Here is an 18,812-nt window from a genome sequence, read left to right as displayed (position 1 = left end):
TTTTTAAATTGGACCACGTATTATATTACAGGGTAATAGTGTGCCCTACCGCAGGAAATAATTATAGGTCATTTAGGGGGTACACAGCGTGACCCTAAATTTTACTATGTATGCCTATGCGAAATAGAGTACTCTGAGAAGCTTAAAATGAAGAAATAAGCGTTCTAAAATGCTTTAAAAATTCAAAGACATCTTTCAATGGTTAACTTACGCAAGGCGCAATATCAGACCTTAATATTGACCCATAATATTTAAATTGACCAGGTATTATATTACAGGGTAATAGTGTACCCCACCAAAGGAAATAATTATAGGTCAATTAGGGGGTACACTATGTATATTTTAAATAGTGCATTAAAACAAGGAAATACGAATACACTTTTCTATGTTAACTAACGGCACGGTATCGGACCTTAATATTGACCTATAATTTTTAAATTGGACCACGTATTATATTACAGGGTTATAGTGTACCCTACCACAGGAAATAATTATAGGTCAATTAGGGGGTACACAGAGAGACCCTAAAGTTTACTATGTATGCCTATGCGAAATAAAGTGTTCTGAGAAGCTTAAAATGAGGAAATAAGCGTTCTAAAATGCTTTAAAATTCAAAGACATTTTTCAATGTTAACTAACGGCACGGTATCGGTCCTTAATATTGACCTATAATTTTAAATTGGACCACGTATTATATTACAGGGTAATAGTGTACCCTAATACAGGAAATAATTATAGGTCATTTAGGGGGTACACAGCGTGACCCTAAATTTTACTATGTATGCTTATGCGAAATAGAGTGTTCTGAGAAGCTTAAAATGAAGAAATAAGCGTTCTAAAATGCTTTAAAAATTCAAAGACATCTTTCAATGGTTAACTAGCGCAAGGCGCAATATCAGACCTTAATATTGACCCATAATATTTAAATTGGACCAGGTATTATATTACAGGGTAATAGTGTACCCTACCACAGGAAATAATTATAGGTCAATTAGGGGGTACACTATGTATATTTTAAATAGTGCATTAAAACAAGGAAATACGAAGACACTTTTCTATGTTAACTAACGGCACGGTATCGGACCTTAAGATTGACCTATAATTTTTAAATTGTACCACGTATTTTATTACAAGGTAATAGTGTACCTTACCACAGGAAATAATTATAGGTCAATTAGGTGGTACACAGCGTGACCCTAAAATTTACTATGTATGCCTATGCGAAATAGAGTGTTCTGAGAAGCTTAAAATGAAGACATAAGCGTTCTAAAATGCTTTAAAAATTCAAAGACATCTTTCAATGGTTAACTAACGCAAGGCGCAATATCAAACCTTAATATTGACCCATAATATTTAAATTGAACCAGGTATTGTATTACAGGGTAATAGTGTACCCTACCACAGGAAATAATTATAGGTCAATTAGGGGGTACACTATGTATATTTTAAATAGTGCATTAAAACAAGGAAATACGAAGACATTTTCAATGTTAACTAACGGCACGGTATCGGAACTTAATATTGACCTATAATTTTTAAATTGGACCACGTATTATATTACAGGGTAATAGTGTGCCCTACCGCAGGAAATAATTATAGGTCATTTAGGGGTACACAGCGTGACCCTAAATTTTACTATGTATGCCTATGCGAAATAGAGTGCTCTGAGAAGCTTAAAATGAAGAAATAAGCGTTCTAAAATGCTTTAAAAATTCAAAGACATCTTTCAATGGTTAACTTACGCAAGGCGCAATATCAGACCTTAATATTGACCCATAATATTTAAATTGGACCAGGTATTATATTACAGGGTAATAGTGTACCCCACCAAAGGAAATAATTATAGGTCAATTAGGGGGTACACTATGTATATTTTAAATAGTGCATTAAAACAAGGAAATACGAATACACTTTTCTATGTTAACTAACGGCACGGTATCGGACCTTAATATTGACCTATAATTTTAAATTGGACCACGTATTATATTACAGGGTTATAGTGTACCCTACCACAGGAAATAATTATAGGTCAATTAGGGGGTACACAGAGAGACCCTAAAGTTTACTATGCATGCCTATGCGAAATAAAGTGTTCTGAGAAGCTTAAAATGAGGAAATAAGCGTTCTAAAATGCTTTAAAATTCAAAGACATTTTTCAATGTTAACTAACGGCACGGTATCGGTCCTTAATATTGACCTATAATTTTTAAATTGGACCACGTATTATATTACAGGGTAATAGTGTACCCTAATACAGGAAATAAATATAGGTCATTTAGGGGGTACACAGCGTGACCCTAAATTTTACTATGTATGCTTATGCGAAATAGAGTGTTCTGAGAAGCTTAAAATGAAGAAATAAGCGTTCTAAAATGCTTTAAAAATTCAAAGACATCTTTCAATGGTTAACTAGCGCAAGGCGCAATATCAGACCTTAATATTGACCCATAATATTTAAATTGGACCAGGTATTATATTACAGGGTAATAGTGTACCCTACCACAGGAAATAATTATAGGTCAATTAGGGGGTACACTATGTATATTTTAAATAGTGCATTAAAACAAGGAAATACGAAGACACTTTTCTATGTTAACTAACGGCACGGTATCGGACCTTAATATTGACCTATAATTTTTAAATTGTACCACGTATTTTATTACAAGGTAATAGTGTACCTTACCACAGGAAATATTTATAGGTCAATTAGGTGGTACACAGCGTGACCCTAAAATTGACTATGTATGCCTATGCGAAATAGAGTGTTCTGAGAAGCTTAAAATGAAGAAATAAGCGTTCTAAAATGCTTTAAAAATTCAAAGACATCTTTCAATGGTTAACTAACGCAAGGCGCGATATCAGACCTTAATATGGAACCATAATATTTCAATTGGACCAGGTATTATATTACAGGGTAATAGTGTACCCTACAACAGGAAATATTTATAGGTCAATTAGGGGGTACACTATGTATGTTTTAAATAGTACATTAAAACAAGAAAATACGAAGACACTTTTCTATGTTAACTAACGGCACGGTATTGCACCTTAATATTGACCTATAATTTTTAAATTGGACCACGTATTATATTACAGGGTTATAGTGTACCCTACCACAGGAAATAATTATAGGTCAATTTGGGGGTACACAGAGTGACCCTAAAGTTTACTATGTATGCCTATGCGAAATAAAGTGTTCTGAGAAGCTTAAAATGAGGAAATAAGCGTTCTAAAATGCTTTAAAAATTCAAAGACATTTTTCTATGTTAACTAACGGCACTGTATCGGACCTTAATATTGACCTATAATTTTTAAATTGGACCACGTATTATATTAGAGGGTAATAGTGTACCCTACCACAGGAAATAATTATAGGTCATTTAGGGGGTACACAGCGTGACCCTAAATTTACTATGTATGCCTATGCGAAATAGAGTGTTCTGAGAAGCTTAAAATGAAGAAATAAGCGTTCTAAAATGCTTTAAAAATTCAAAGACATCTTTCAATGGTTAACTAACGCAAGGCGCAATATCAAACCTTAATATTGACCCATAATATTTAAATTGAACCAGGTATTGTATTACAGGGTAATAGTGTACCCTAAAACAGGAAATAATTATAGGTCAATTAGGGGGTACACTATGTATATTTTTAAATAGTGCATTAAAACAAGGAAATACGAAGACATTTTTCTATGTTAACTAACGGCACTGTATCGGACCTTAATATTGACCTATAATTTTTAAATTGGACCACGTATTATATTAGAGGGTAATAGTGTACCCTACCACAGGAAATAATTATAGGTCATTTAGGGGGTACACAGCGTGACCCTAAATTTTACTATGTATGCCTATGCGAAATAGAGTGTTCTGAGAAGCTTAAAATGAAGAAATAAGCGTTCTAAAATGCTTTAAAAATTTAAAGACATCTTTCAATGGTTAACTAACGCAAGGCGCAATATCAAACCTTAATATTGACCCATAATATTTAAATTGAACCAGGTATTGTATTACAGGGTAATAGTGTACCCTAAAACAGGAAATAATTATAGGTCAATTAGGGGGTACACTATGTATATTTTAAATAGTGCATTAAAACAAGGAAATACGAAGACATTTTTCAATGTTAACTAACGGCACGGTATCGGAACTTAATATTGACCTATAATTTTTAAATTGGACCACGTATTATATTACAGGGTAATAGTGTGCCCTACCGCAGGAAATAATTATAGGTCATTTAGGGGGTACACAGCGTGACCCTAAATTTTACTATGTATGCCTATGCGAAATAGAGTGTTCTGAGAAGCTTAAAATGAAGAAATAAGCGTTCTAAAATGCCTTAAAAATTCAAAGACATCTTTCAATGGTTAACTAACGCAAGGCGCAATATCAGACCTTAATATTGACCCATAATATTTAAATTGAACCAGGTATTGTATTACAGGGTAATAGTGTACCCTACCACAGGAAATAATTATAGGTCAATTAGGGGGTACACTATGTATATTTTAAATAGTGCATTAAAACAAGGAAATACGAATACACTTTTCTATGTTAACTAACGGCACGGTATCGGACCTTAATATTGTCCTATAATTTTTAAATTGGACCACGTATTATATTACAGGGTTATAGTGTACCCTACCACAGGAAATAATTATAGGTCAATTAGGGGGTACACAGAGTGACCCTAAAGTTTACTATGTATGCCGTTGCGAAATAAAGTGTTCTGAGAAGCTTAAAATGAGGAAATAAGCGTTCTAAAATGCTTTAAAAATTCAAAGACATTTTTCTATGTTAACTAACGGCACGGTATCGGACCTTATTATTGACCTATAATTTTTAAATTGGACCACGTATTATATTACAGGGCAATAATGCACCCTACCACAGGAAATAATTATAGGTCATTTAGGGGGTACACAGCGTGACCCTAAATTTTACTATGTATGCCTATGCGAAATAGAGTGTTCTGAGATGCTTAAAATGAAGAAATAAGCGTTCTAAAATGCTTTAAAAATTCAAAGACATCTTTCAATGGTTAACTAACGCAAGGCGCAATATCAGACCTTAATATTGACCCATAATATTTAAATTGGACCAGGTATTATATTACAGGGTAATAGTGTACCCTACCACAGGAAATAATTATAGGTCAATTAGGGGGTACACTATGTATATTTTAAATAGTGCATTAAAACAAGGAAATACGAAGACACTTTTCTATGTTAACTAACGGCACGGTATCGGACCTTAATAGTGACCTATAATTTTTAAATTGGACCACGTATTATATTACAGGGTTATAGTGTACCCTACCACAGGAAATAATTATAGGTCAATTAGGGGGTACGCAGAGTGACCCTAAAGTTTACTATGTATGCCTATGCGAAATAAAGTGTTCTGAGAAGCTTAAAATGAGGAAATAAGCGTTCTAAAATGCTTTAAAAATTCAAAGACATTTTTCTATGTTAACTAACGGCACGGTATCGGACCTTATTATTGACCTATAATTTTTAAATTGGACCACGTATTATATTACAGGGCAATAATGCACCCTACCACAGGAAATAATTATAGGTCATTTAGGGGGTACACAGCGTGACCCTAAATTTTACTATGTATGCCTATGCGAAATAGAGTGTTCTGAGATGCTTAAAATGAAGAAATAAGCGTTCTAAAATGCTTTAAAAATTCAAAGACATCTTTCAATGGTTAACTAACGCAAGGCGCAATATCAGACCTTAATATTGACCCATAATATTTAAATTGGACCAGGTATTATATTACAGGGTAATAGTGTACCCTACCACAGGAAATAATTATAGGTCAATTAGGGGGTACACTATGTATATTTTAAATAGTGCATTAAAACAAGGAAATACGAAGACACTTTTCTATGTTAACTAACGGCACGGTATCGGACCTTAATAGTGACCTATAATTTTTAAATTGGACCACGTATTATATTACAGGGTTATAGTGTACCCTACCACAGGAAATAATTATAGGTCAATTAGGGGGTACGCAGAGTGACCCTAAAGTTTACTATGTATGCCTATGCGAAATAAAGTGTTCTGAGAAGCTTAAAATGAGGAAATAAGCGTTCTAAAATGCTTTAAAAATTCAATGACATTTTTCTATGCTAACTAACGGCACGGTATCGGACCTTAATATTGACCTATGAGTTTTAAATTGGACCACCTATTATATTACAGGGTAATAGTGTACCTTACCACAGGAAATAATTATAGGTCAATTAGGGGGTACACAGCGTGACCCTAAAATTTACTATGTATGCCTATGCGAAATAAAGTGTTCTGAGAAGCTTAAAATGAAGAAATAAGCGTTCTAAAATGCTTTAAAAATTCAAAGACATCTTTCAATGGTTAACTAACGCAAGGCGCAATATCAAACCTTAATATTGACCCATAATATTTAAATTGAACCAGGTATTGTATTACAGGGTAATAGTGTACCCTACCACAGGAAATAATTATAGGTCAATTAGGGGGTACACTATGTATATTTTAAATAGTGCATTAAAACAAGGAAATACGAAGACATTTTTCAATGTTAACTAACGGCACGGTATCGGAACTTAATATTGACCTATAATTTTTAAATTGGACCACGTATTATATTACAGGGTAATAGTGTGCCCTACCACAGGAAATAATTATAGGTCATTTAGGGGGTACACAGCGTGACCCTAAATTTTACTATGTATGCCTATGCGAAATAGAGTGCTCTGAGAAGCTTAAAATGAAGAAATAAGCGTTCTAAAATGCTTTAAAAATTCAAAGACATCTTTCAATGGTTAACTAACGCAAGGCGCAATATCAGACCTTAATATTGACCCATAATATTTAAATTGGACCAGGTATTATATTACAGGGTAATAGTGTACCCCACCAAAGCAAATAATTATAGGTCAATTAGGGGGTACACAGCGTGACCCTAAAGTTTACTATGTATGCCTATGCGAAATAAAGTGTTCTGAGAAGCTTAAAATGAGGAAATAAGCGTTCTAAAATGCTTTAAAAATTCAAAGACATTTTTTTATGTTAACTAACGACACGGTTTCGGACCTTAATATTGACCTATAATTTTTAAATTGGACCACGTACTATATTACATGGTAATAGTGTACCCTACCACAGGATATAATTATAGGTCATTTAGGGGGTACACAGCGTGACCCTAAATTTTACTATGTATGCCTATGCGAAATAGAGTGTTCTGAGATGCTTAAAATGAAGAAATAAGCGTTCTAAAATGCTTTAAAAATTCAAAGACATCTTTCAATGGTTAACTAACGCAAGGCGCAATATCAGACCTTAATATTGACCCATAATATTTAAATTCGAATAGGTATTATATTACAGGGTAATAGTGTACCCTACCGCAGGAAATAATTATAGGTCAATTAGGGGGTACAATATGTATATTTTAAATAGTGCATTAAAACAAGGAAATACGAAGACACTTTTCTATGTTAACTAACGGCACGGTATCGGACCTTAAGATTGACCTATAATTTTTAAATTGTACCACGTATTTTATTACAAGGTAATAGTGTACCTTACCACAGGAAATAATTATAGGTCAATTAGGTGGTACACAGCGTGACCCTAAAATTGACTATGTATGCCTATGCGAAATAGAGTGTTCTGAGAAGCTTAAAATGAAGAAATAAGCGTTCTAAAATGCTTTAAAAATTCAAAGACATCTTTCAATGGTTAACTAACGCAAGGCGCGATATCAGACCTTAATATGGAACCATAATATTTCAATTGGACCAGGTATTATATTACAGGGTAATAGTGTACCCTACAACAGGAAATATTTATAGGTCAATTAGGGGGTACACTATGTATGTTTTAAATATTGCATTAAAACAAGAAAATACGAAGACACTTTTCTATGTTAACTAACGGCACGGTATTGCACCTTAATATTGACCTATAATTTTTAAATTGGACCACATATTATATTACAGGGTTATAGTGTACCCTACCACAGGAAATAATTATAGGTCAATTAGGGGATACACAGAGTGACCCTAAAGTTTACTATGTATGCCTATGCGAAATAAAGTGTTCTGAGAAGCTTAAAATGAGGAAATAAGCGTTCTAAAATGCTTTAAAAATTCAAAGACATTTTTCTATGTTAACTAACGGCACTGTATCGGACCTTAATATTGACCTATAATTTTTAAATTGGACCACGTATTATATTAGAGGGTAATAGTGTACCCTACCACAGGAAATAATTATAGGTCATTTAGGGGGTACACAGCGTGACCCTAAATTTTACTATGTATGCCTATGCGAAATAGAGTGTTCTGAGAAGCTTAAAATGAAGAAATAAGCGTTCTAAAATGCTTTAAAAATTCAAAGACATCTTTCAATGGTTAACTAACGCAAGGCGCAATATCAGACCTTAATACCCAGATTAAAATTTTTGCTGGAATTTGTTTGCTAGACAAGCATGAGATGCTATGTACTAGCAAAAAAAACCAGCTTGAACTAGCAAAAATGTTTGCTGGTACCAGCAAAAAAACTAGCTTGCCATGGTGTGTATTGGCACACTTTGTTGCTTGTCTAGCATACAGATACCAGCTTGTGTTGCTGGATTATCTTGCTAGTCTAGCAACAATCACAACCACCGGTTGCTAGGAATTTTTGCTTTTCCAGCAAGAGAATTCTAGCATCGTTTGCTAGGAATTTTTGCTTTTCCAGCAAGAGAATTCTAGCATCGGTTGCTAGGAATTTTTGCTTTTCCAGCAAGAGAATTCTAGCATCGGTTGCTAGGAATTTTTGCTTTTCCAGCAAGAGAATTCTAGCATCGGTTGCTAGGAATTTTTGCTTTTCCAGCAAGAGAATTCTAGCATCGGTTGCTAGGAATTCTTGCTTTTCCAGCAAGAGAATTCTAGCATCGGTTGCTAGGAATTTTTACTATTCCAGCAAGATAATTCTACCATCGGTTGCTAGGAATTTTTGCTTTTCCAGCAAGAGAATTCTACCATCGGTTGCTAGGATTTTTTTCTATTCCAGCATGAATTCTATCAGTTGCTTTTAATTTATGCTTTTCAGTTGTTAAAATTCTACGTCCCGTTGCTTTTAATTTTTGCTATTCTAGCATAAGAATATTACCATCAGTTGCTTTTAAATTTTGCTATTTTTAGATTATTTCTCTACTACCATTCCAAGGCAAAAAACCTTGATGAACCAACATAAATTTGATGGTTACCATCTTGAATTCTCATCAAAGATCAACATATAGCTTGATGAGACCATCATAAATTCCCTGTATCACATTTAGGAACTCACACCTTTTAAGTAGGGCCAACAAAGCGTACCAAACAGTGTATGGTGGATTTTTATGTTGGGCCAAAATAGCATAATGGAATTTTATGTTGGGTTAGCATAGAATACCCAACATAGTACTATGATGGATTTTCATAATGATCCAATATAATTTACAGGTTACCATTATAATTTTCCATCACAAACCATCATGCTTTATGTTGGGGCCCAACATCCAAAGTTAGGAATTGGCACTTTTTCATGTTGGGCCAACGTAGCATATTCAATATTGTATGATGGATTTTTAAAATGGGCTAACAAAAAATAAATCCATTATGATGCAATATAATTTATTGGTTATCATTAAAATTTTACTTAAAGTCTAATTTCACATAAAGGGGTAAAACTTGCTTTTGGTATAATTCTACATAAAAAGGGAGGAAATAAGAAAATGGAATTTCAAATTTAAATTGAACAATTTTACAACTAAATATTGTAACTGTAAACGAACTAATTTTAAATGTCAAGCTTGTTAATTAAAGGTCTTTCTGTTGCTGCTTTCCCAAACAAAATGTAAAATATTTATTTAAAAATAAAAATACAAAGATAAAAAAAAGACATTTATTTAGAAAAATACAATGCAACTAATAATACAATATTTTTTCTTCCTCATTTTCAATATCTACATTTCCGCCGTTATGGCCTCCTTATAATAAAGCTTTGCAGCACCTTAAAAAAATAAATAAAATTTAAGCAATATTAAATCACAAAATCATATAAGACTGCAGAATTAAACTTACTACTTTTTATAAAATAAAGTTGAATATATTTACTTGTTTTGCACAAAATTAAATCAAAGTAATATTTTTTATAAGATAGCATCACATATTACCTTACATTTTAAAAAAGACATGATTTTATATACAATCATAGAAAATCTAAAATGTTAGCAAAAAAGGCTGCTGCATGAAATATGCTGCAACGGAATTTGCATGTAATGTTTGACATTTCTTATTAACATTATTATCTTGATTTTGATAAAGATTCAAAAACAAAGATTAAACTAAACGCATATAATCTAGGAGTAGCAAGTAAGGGTATACAATTTCCCAGGCACCTGACGGACTAAAGAATAGAAGCTGGTTCTCAATATAGCAAATTTAACACAAACGTAGAAAACCACTACACTATTTCCATTCAATAACATGCTCATTCCTAACAATTCGCCCTGTTGCCAACATTATTAAAAGAACTGTATTAAAAATATGTTATGATTAGGAAAACAAAACAAATTTGTTATAAATATTGCAGTAGAATTTCTTTCTTACAAAAAAGTGGTATTTTTGGGGGAAAGCGATTATTTAGTGATTTTCCACTTTCATTCACCAAAATTTATCCAGCAAATTATTTATCAGAATTGATAATTAACTTGTTTTTATTAAAAATACCAGCAGTTCCTAAACATTGTTCTGCAGAACCCTAGAAGAATGAAAGAGATCCAAGTGATAGGAATTTAAGCAGTCTAAAAATAAAAAACTTTTTTAACACCTGCTATCATATTTAGGCCCAACAATAATCGATTACTTAATATTGCAGATGCTTTTTTTCAATTATTTAAAGTTTAATGCCAATAAAAAAGAAAAGACATTTTTAAAAATAATTTTTCTAATAATATATTAAATTGAAAATCCTACGCATCTGTAAAAAATTGTTGTATTATTTCCCATTGTGCTTTTCAAATTAAACTGAAATAACTAGAATAGATTCACTAATAAAAAGACCCATCCTTGAGACTCTTTTTTCTTTAACATTTATAGCAGTTCCTTTTGCTTCCATTTCAATAAAAACACAATTTGGCTTATTTCATTTCTTAGTTTTTAATTAAAAAAAAATTCATAGCTAGACTAAATGCAGCTACAGGACCATGAATTCAACTGTCTGACATAATACCTGATTCAAGATTATTATGAAGATAAATTATGAAAATTTTTTCATTCCTCTTGGAAAATCTTTAAGAGTTTAATTTAATATTTTTTTTATTGGTAAATACATTCACCGATGTTTTTATAAACTTTATTTAAAAATGTGCAGGTACCGCCAAGAGATGGTTGGTCTTTTAGGGTTCCATATTATTAAAAAAAATCAGGAACCGCTGGAATATACAGTTGTGTAGAAAAAAAAGTAAGAATTGTGACACAGGAAAGCAAGAGACTCACAGAAATATGCTTAAATTTTTTTTTATTTTTAAGAAAATTCATTAATTATTATTTGCAGGCAGCAAAGATCATCTCATTGATATATAACATTATGAACATCAGTACTGATTTAATCTGTAATGATTATGCTGCACAGTGCTGCTCTCTAATTTTAATACAATTATTTTATAATTCCTTTTTTTTCTAAAAGATTTTCTGTAAAATGGATTGAGTAATAAAATAAAAGTAAAATTTAAAGAAAAATAAATATTACTTGATTTAGTATATACTAAGGTTAGTTGGTTTAAATTAGATACAGTAGAGCGCCGATTATCCGAACCCTTATTACCCGAAACATGTCCGAATTCGCTTTTTTTTCTTTCTTCTCTTTTTAAAGTTCAGAATTTTTTTTAACTTATCGACAATTTTTCTAAATTTAGAGGAATAGATAATACCTACTACATCTGAAGACCATATTTAATTTACAACCTTTTTTAGCAGTTTTCTTATAGTAGCCATACATACATGTATTGTTATACAGTTAAACCAACATACCCCTTTAGCCCTCTTCAACTGAAAATTATCAAAGAATGCGAGCTTCATTTTGACAATCTGACAATCTACAATTGTTGGAAAGCAGAATGTGTTTATGAATAGATAAGTGCTGAAATTCTACAATTGGGGGAAAAAGTGTGAAGGGAAGTTGGTGCATAAATAATAATCATTTAAACTAGGTTTTAAACAACTTTCCAATTATCCGAACATTTAATTATCCGAACCACGTTCAGTCCCGAGCAGTTCGGATAATCTATGCTCTACTGTATTTTAATTTTTTTTTAATTACAAAGTCATACAAACATTAAGTTTTAAATTATTTTAATATTTTCAAAATGCTTTTTTTTACATTAAGATATTTTAACAAAAAATATTTAAAATTCATTTGTCTTTTCATTTTATATTTAATCTAATGCTACATTGCGTTTTTAAGAGGATGTCATACCATGGGAGTAACTTTTCTTCACAAATTTTGTTTCAATTCCATAACTAGACCTGAAAAATAACTACTCACCACTCTGGGAAAATAAAAAAAAGAGAGAGAGAGAGGAAACTTAAATAAAAAAAACTAGTATCTTTCCCCAATCGTTATATGCATATAGTATACATATAACCATTTAATGATCTAAAAACATCAATATTGAGACTCAAGATATCAGAATTTTCAATTCAATGTCTCCATTATGACTTGTACAGTAGTCAGTCAAGATTTTTCTGAGCAGTACCTATTACGTGAAAATTTAGACATAATTTTTGAAAATTAAAAATTATATTAAAAAATCAACACAAAATTATGATAAATATATGGATTTATCATTTCTCACGAGACACATAATAAAACTTTAAGAAAAAATACTTTGTGAAACTACCGTTTTTTCCTGAAGTTTGGATCAAAATTTTGATCCTTCAGTATTCATCAATTTGGTTTGGAAAGATTCATGTGGAAGGAGAGTTCCATTACAATTCCCATATTTCAAAGTTGTAAGGAATAGATTAAATGTATATTGCCTCTCCAAATATTTAAAAAAAAAGTTCTTTTAATTTAGTATGTTTAACTAATTTTTCACATATTTATATTTTTATTGTTAAATTAACTTTTTATAGTCATATTATCTCTAATATGAATCTTTTGTAAAAATATATTTTAAACTAAGTAAAAAATGTCTAAATGAAAAGGTTGCTATCAATCACAGAAAGAAAAAAAACGGGGGAAACAAATCTTAGAATTTTCTTTTTCCACAACATAATTTTGTTTAAAGTTTCCTTAAGCACAGCAAACCCTCATTAAAAACAATCATCCCTTCAACACAAACACTAGATCGTGATGAAAACCTTGATTAACACATAATTTTAAACTAAATACTTAAGGTAGTTAAGTACTTTACTTACTTCCTGCTAATTCTAACATCATAATTCTCACACCCTTCTGTCCATGCTGTCAGTTTATTGGCTCCTATAATGTCCTCTTCAATGGATTTACTAAATCAAAATAAAACATTCACATAATTAAATTTAAAGTTATAAATATTCATAAAAAAATAAGTTTTATAAATACAGGGTTGCCACAGTAAAAAATGAACCAAAATAGTTGCTTTTAGTAGCCTCAAGCATGAAAATAGTTGCCTAAAACAATGAAAATAGTTGCCTGAACAGGAATAAAAATCTATCAAAAATAGTAGCCAAATAACTAAAATTATAGCTTAATTGAAAAATACTATGACTAGGACTGGGTGATGTCAGAAATTTTAAATTGTGATACATCGTCAGTTAGACATCGCGTTAAAGTGATGTATCGCGATTTAGCATATGTTCAAAAATTACCTATGGGAAATCTTTCAATCAATCAAAAATTAATAAAAAGGAATAAATCTATTACGAAAGAAAATATTAATTCTAAACATATTCTACTATGACCCCAAGCTTTATTTCATTTTTCTTGAATTAAAAATAATTTAAGATTTATTGTTTTAAAAATAATAATACTGTAACAAAATATTTTACATACATGCAATGAAAATTAAAGGAAAAAAAAACGAAAGTGGAAAACAAACCAAAGAAATGTTTACTTTAGAAAAAAACATTTTTTTTAAATTATTTGTTGGAAAAAAAACATGCTTTTGAAGCATTTTATTTAATTATTCAAAATAATAAAAGGTAGTATTAACTAATAGTCAAATTCTGTACTTAAGAAATACTTATTCATTATTATTTTCTTTGAAAATAAAATCGACTAAAGATTTATTTGTTTAAAAATGATACTGACTATCTAACAAATTATAAAACAAACAAATATTGAAAGAATTTCAAAAAAAAAAAAAAAAAAATTACTAATGCCGAATTATTAAAAAAGCGACAAAACATTACTAAATTCTTTATTTAATTAAAAAAAAATTAGTTGTTTCTTTCTTTTTTTTTAACTAATAGCCAAATTTTTTATACTTCGTTTTAATTTTCTCAAAAATGAAAGCAAACTAAATAAATGTAAGCTTTGTTGTAATTTTTTTATAGTTAAAAACGATTGGACATTTATTGGTTTAACAATAATTAAATTATTATACTTACCTACATTTAATAGATTTAAATAAAAAACCAACTTTTTATAATGAAGTTAAATACGAAATACCCCTATTAAATTGTATCGCTTAAAATGAAACACAATAATGGAAAAAAAATCAATGGAAATCTTTTTTTATTTCATTTATATTTTCGTTTCATTGATCTATTGAGTTCAGAACGAAAATTTAAGATAACAGCGATTGTGCAGCAATCGCAAAGTAACCGTAGGTCTACTAAAAATAATTGACAAGAATCGTTAAACCCAGACAGAAAAAAAATGGTATATCTGATGGTAAGTCTGACTGAAAATAATTTACAAAGAACCTGACAATTATTTCTGACAAAATAAAATGCACAACAATTGCAAAATGACTTGAGTCCCATAATCTTCAAAAAACGTAAAATCCAAAAGACAAAAATGGACATAAAGAAACTGTGCATTGCGTCCTACATAACAACGCTGATCCTCGCACGAAACTGGGATTCAATTCGCTCTTCGTCATTCAACATCACGAAACTAACATCATCTTTATAGCAAAACGCTATCTACATCTCTGCACCAAGACGAAATTAAAATCGTCTTCGTCAGTGCGGTAACAGCGCTAGCTTAGTCAAGGATCCTTGCATATTAAATAGTTAAACCGCGATTGTAGCCTTATTCCGGCTGTTTAAATCAAATTTCTGACGCATCGCCTAAAACGAAAGTCACTACATCGGCCTACCGATATATGCGTTAAATCGATATTTCGCGATACATCAATTTATCGCCCAGTCCTATCTATGCTGCAATTCTAAATGTATACCTTTTTATATTTGTACAAAAAAGTTTTGTACAAATATAAAAAGGTATACATCTTAGAAAATAGGTACCTAAATAAGAGTCGAATTACAATAAAATATGAATGTTAATAGAAGGAAAAAAAAAACAATTAAAAATAACAAAACTGCCCCTCAGAGAGAAAAAATAACAAGTATACTTTATTAAATCTAAAGGAAATATAAATTTTTGGCTTTTTGGACATAAATAATTGTATAACAATTCGCTTTCTTTTATTAACGTTCTGAAAAGTAACGTTCATTTATGCGAAAAAACTTTGCTAAGAGTAAAAAAGTCTCCTAATAGTCGCCTATTCCTGAAAATAGTTGCTTTTCTAGCCTTTTTAGGCAAAAAAAGTCACCATAGTCGCCTGTGGCAACCCTGTAAATAGTTATTGGAAAATGGGTGATAAACCAAATTTAATATGAATTGTATATTGGGAGAGAATATATATATTTCTAACTGAAATGCTAAGTCGAAAACATAAGTTAGTTACTCTAAGTTAAGTCACAATTAGAGCAAATGAACACATAAAGAATAAGTGTTGAAATTTAAAAGTATTGTTCATTGGTTCAAGTCTCAACTTAAAATTTTTTTTTTTAGAGAAATCAGCTATTTCAAAATTCATGAAGCATTCAAAGACAAGTTTTTCCAAATATCCACTGATATTCATAGCTTTAAAATTTTTGATAATATATTGCTGTGTTAATAAAGCAAAATTGCATTAATACTCGGACGGCAATAAATTATAGCATTTTCTAAATAACAGTTTAATAGAAAAAAATTTTTGGTAAAAATTTTTTAGAACTACGAACAAAGTAAAATTTTTTTTTTTTTCATCCTTCATTTACGTCTTCATTACATTATTTGAAAGAGAATGGATTTATTTTGCAAAAAGCATTTCAGCTAATTCCTATAAAATACAATCCTTATACACCATATTTTCATTATAATATAGGAATGTCACCTTTTTAAGTGAAAATACAGCAGGTAGATTAACTAAGAGCCACACATGTATTTGCTCATGTAGACAGCATATATGTTAATTTTTATGTTCTACAAATTGTTATCAGTAAATTCAGTGTAATGTTTTTATTAGTAAACTTGATAATATGTGTTCGGAAAATCAAATACTTTTAATTGTTAGACACAAAATAAAGAGCACAAATAAAGAGCATGAAGACGTGGTTATTATAACTAAAAGCACAATTCAAGAGTCTGAATATCGTATTAAATGTAATCAGGATTTTAATAACCACATGGCAATAGTAGTTTTAACTGCCTAAAAGCAGTCAAAACCCAATTTGAATTTATAAAAAATCGGAGGAAATAAGGTAAAACTAAGCGTAATCATTGAAATTTGCAAATTAACACAACAAAAATCTTTGCTTTTTTAAACCCATTTGAAATTCCAGAGCAATAACAATGGAAAAAGCAATTGAGAAACAATATAGATTTACTTGTGTTTAGAAGCTTTCCCTTGTTGCATATCAACAGTCTGCAGGCTACATCTGGCTCACTAGTCGCAGGCTGTGCACCACTCTATTTCAAATATAGAGCAAAAGATACAGCATTAAAATAAATAGAAGTAGATACCTACACTAATAAAAAGAAATCTAATTATAGATGAAAAAGCTGAAGATAAATTCAAAATGCCTTTTGTTATAGTGATTTTATTTTAAGCAAACAACTTAAAATTTTTTTAATTTCCTACATTTTCTTTTTGTTTACTTTGCAAAATAATTTTTTAAATCCCTGCTGTGAATTCATGAATTAATTATAAATCAATTTAAACATTTCTAATGTTAGCTATAACAAAAAAAAAAAAAATTTATTACATTGATATAACAATGTTCAACAAAATTAATGATTTTTAAAATGTTTTAATCCTTACATATTTATTAAAAATAATTTTTTTTAAATGTATTTACTTATTTAAAATTATGCAAATGCCATTGACAAATCAAGCATGTTATTCAAAAAAGTTTCAAATAAATTTAGTTAGATTAAAAATAAATATTTGAAATAATTGATGGACATTTATAGACTCTAATTTGTAATATATTTTTGGTAATTCTAAATCACAAATTTGAAAATTAGTAAGTATATTGTTCATTATTAAATACTCTGAAATTAAAAACTCACAAGTTTTGTTTACTTAATATTTCTATTAGAAAATATTATCTTAAATAAAATAAAACAGTTAATTTTTTTTTTCTTTTTACAAAACGCCTTTATTTTAACATTACATTTCAATAGAATAGGATAACAGCAAGCCAAAATATTAATCATAACTGCGAATAAATAAATTTTAAAATAAAATAAAGTTATTTTAATAGAAATTATACAAACGTTACTTTAACATTATCTTCAAATGCTAAAATTATTATACTACATGATGTAACAATTAGAGAAATTATATATGATTTAAAAGCTAATTTTGTCAAAAAAAAAATAAGGACGGTAATATAAATATTTAAGATGTAACATTTCTACTGTAAACTAAAATAAACACTTAAACAGAATTTTTCTAATACAAGAATTAAAAATGTAAATAGACTGCTAAGCCTAACTTGAGTGCAATTCAATGCGAATAACATTATAATACAGATAATAAATGCGCACGCATTATTTAAATGGAACTCAAATCAACTATGAATAATACAGATAAAGTACATTTAAATAAAAGTTATAATAATAAATAACATAAAGAAAACTCACCTCATTCATATGAATCTGCCGCCGCCATATGTGTAAACAATTAGAGCAAGGTGCAAACAAGTTTAGTCATCAAGAAAGCGCACCAGTTTTACGGATCAAAAGTTGAAAAAGTTCAGTGAAAATTCACTAATGGAAGGGAGTAAAAGAACGTTCAGTCTACTTAGTCCCAGAGAGCGTATTTAATAGTATTTTATTAAAATTTACATTTCTTTCTTTTTTTCTTCTTATGTTATTACTAGAAATGCGCTTTTTATATTGCATATAAATATTTATGAGAAAAGCAACAAATAGAAAAAACAAACAAATTAACTAAATATAATCGATAAAAAATAGTTTTATTAAGTAAAATTTTCAACTTTTTATTTATTTATTTTATTAAGAAACAAATTTATTATGACATTCAGTTATTTATTTAGTTTATTAAAAATAAAAAAAACATGAATTTTTTTATTTATTTTCTTTTTTTAGACTATCTCGTATTAATTTCCGAGTTGTTTTCTATCAGCTATTTATATATAATTAAGGGTTCTATGTTCCTTGTAATAATAAATAAATATTTTAAAATAAATCTACATATTTAATAACTCTATATAAACATATTTAATAAAATGCATATAGATAATAAATAAATATATATTTTTTTGTCTAGTTA

The 18,812-nt window shown here is 29.8% G+C and overlaps 1 long non-coding RNA gene across 1 annotated transcript; it reads right to left on the bottom strand.

The window, feature by feature from the left end:
- Positions 1 to 9,923: 9,923 nt before the first annotated feature.
- LOC147800792 (uncharacterized) lies at positions 9,924 to 18,236 on the bottom strand. Its single transcript, XR_015431187.1, has 4 exons — positions 18,161 to 18,236; positions 16,900 to 16,981; positions 13,456 to 13,545; positions 9,924 to 10,045 (listed from the first exon to the last, which is right to left on the bottom strand). It is a non-coding gene; the product is annotated as an uncharacterized LOC147800792 (long non-coding RNA).
- Positions 18,237 to 18,812: the final 576 nt, after the last annotated feature.

Source organism: Parasteatoda tepidariorum, unplaced genomic scaffold (genome assembly GCF_982258835.1).
Source record: "Parasteatoda tepidariorum strain Cologne lab strain unplaced genomic scaffold, Ptep-v5.0 scaffold_104, whole genome shotgun sequence".
Classification (NCBI taxonomy): domain Eukaryota; kingdom Metazoa; phylum Arthropoda; class Arachnida; order Araneae; family Theridiidae; genus Parasteatoda; species Parasteatoda tepidariorum.
Note: the sequence above shows the minus strand (reverse complement) of the source record. Positions and strands in the feature narration are given on the sequence as shown.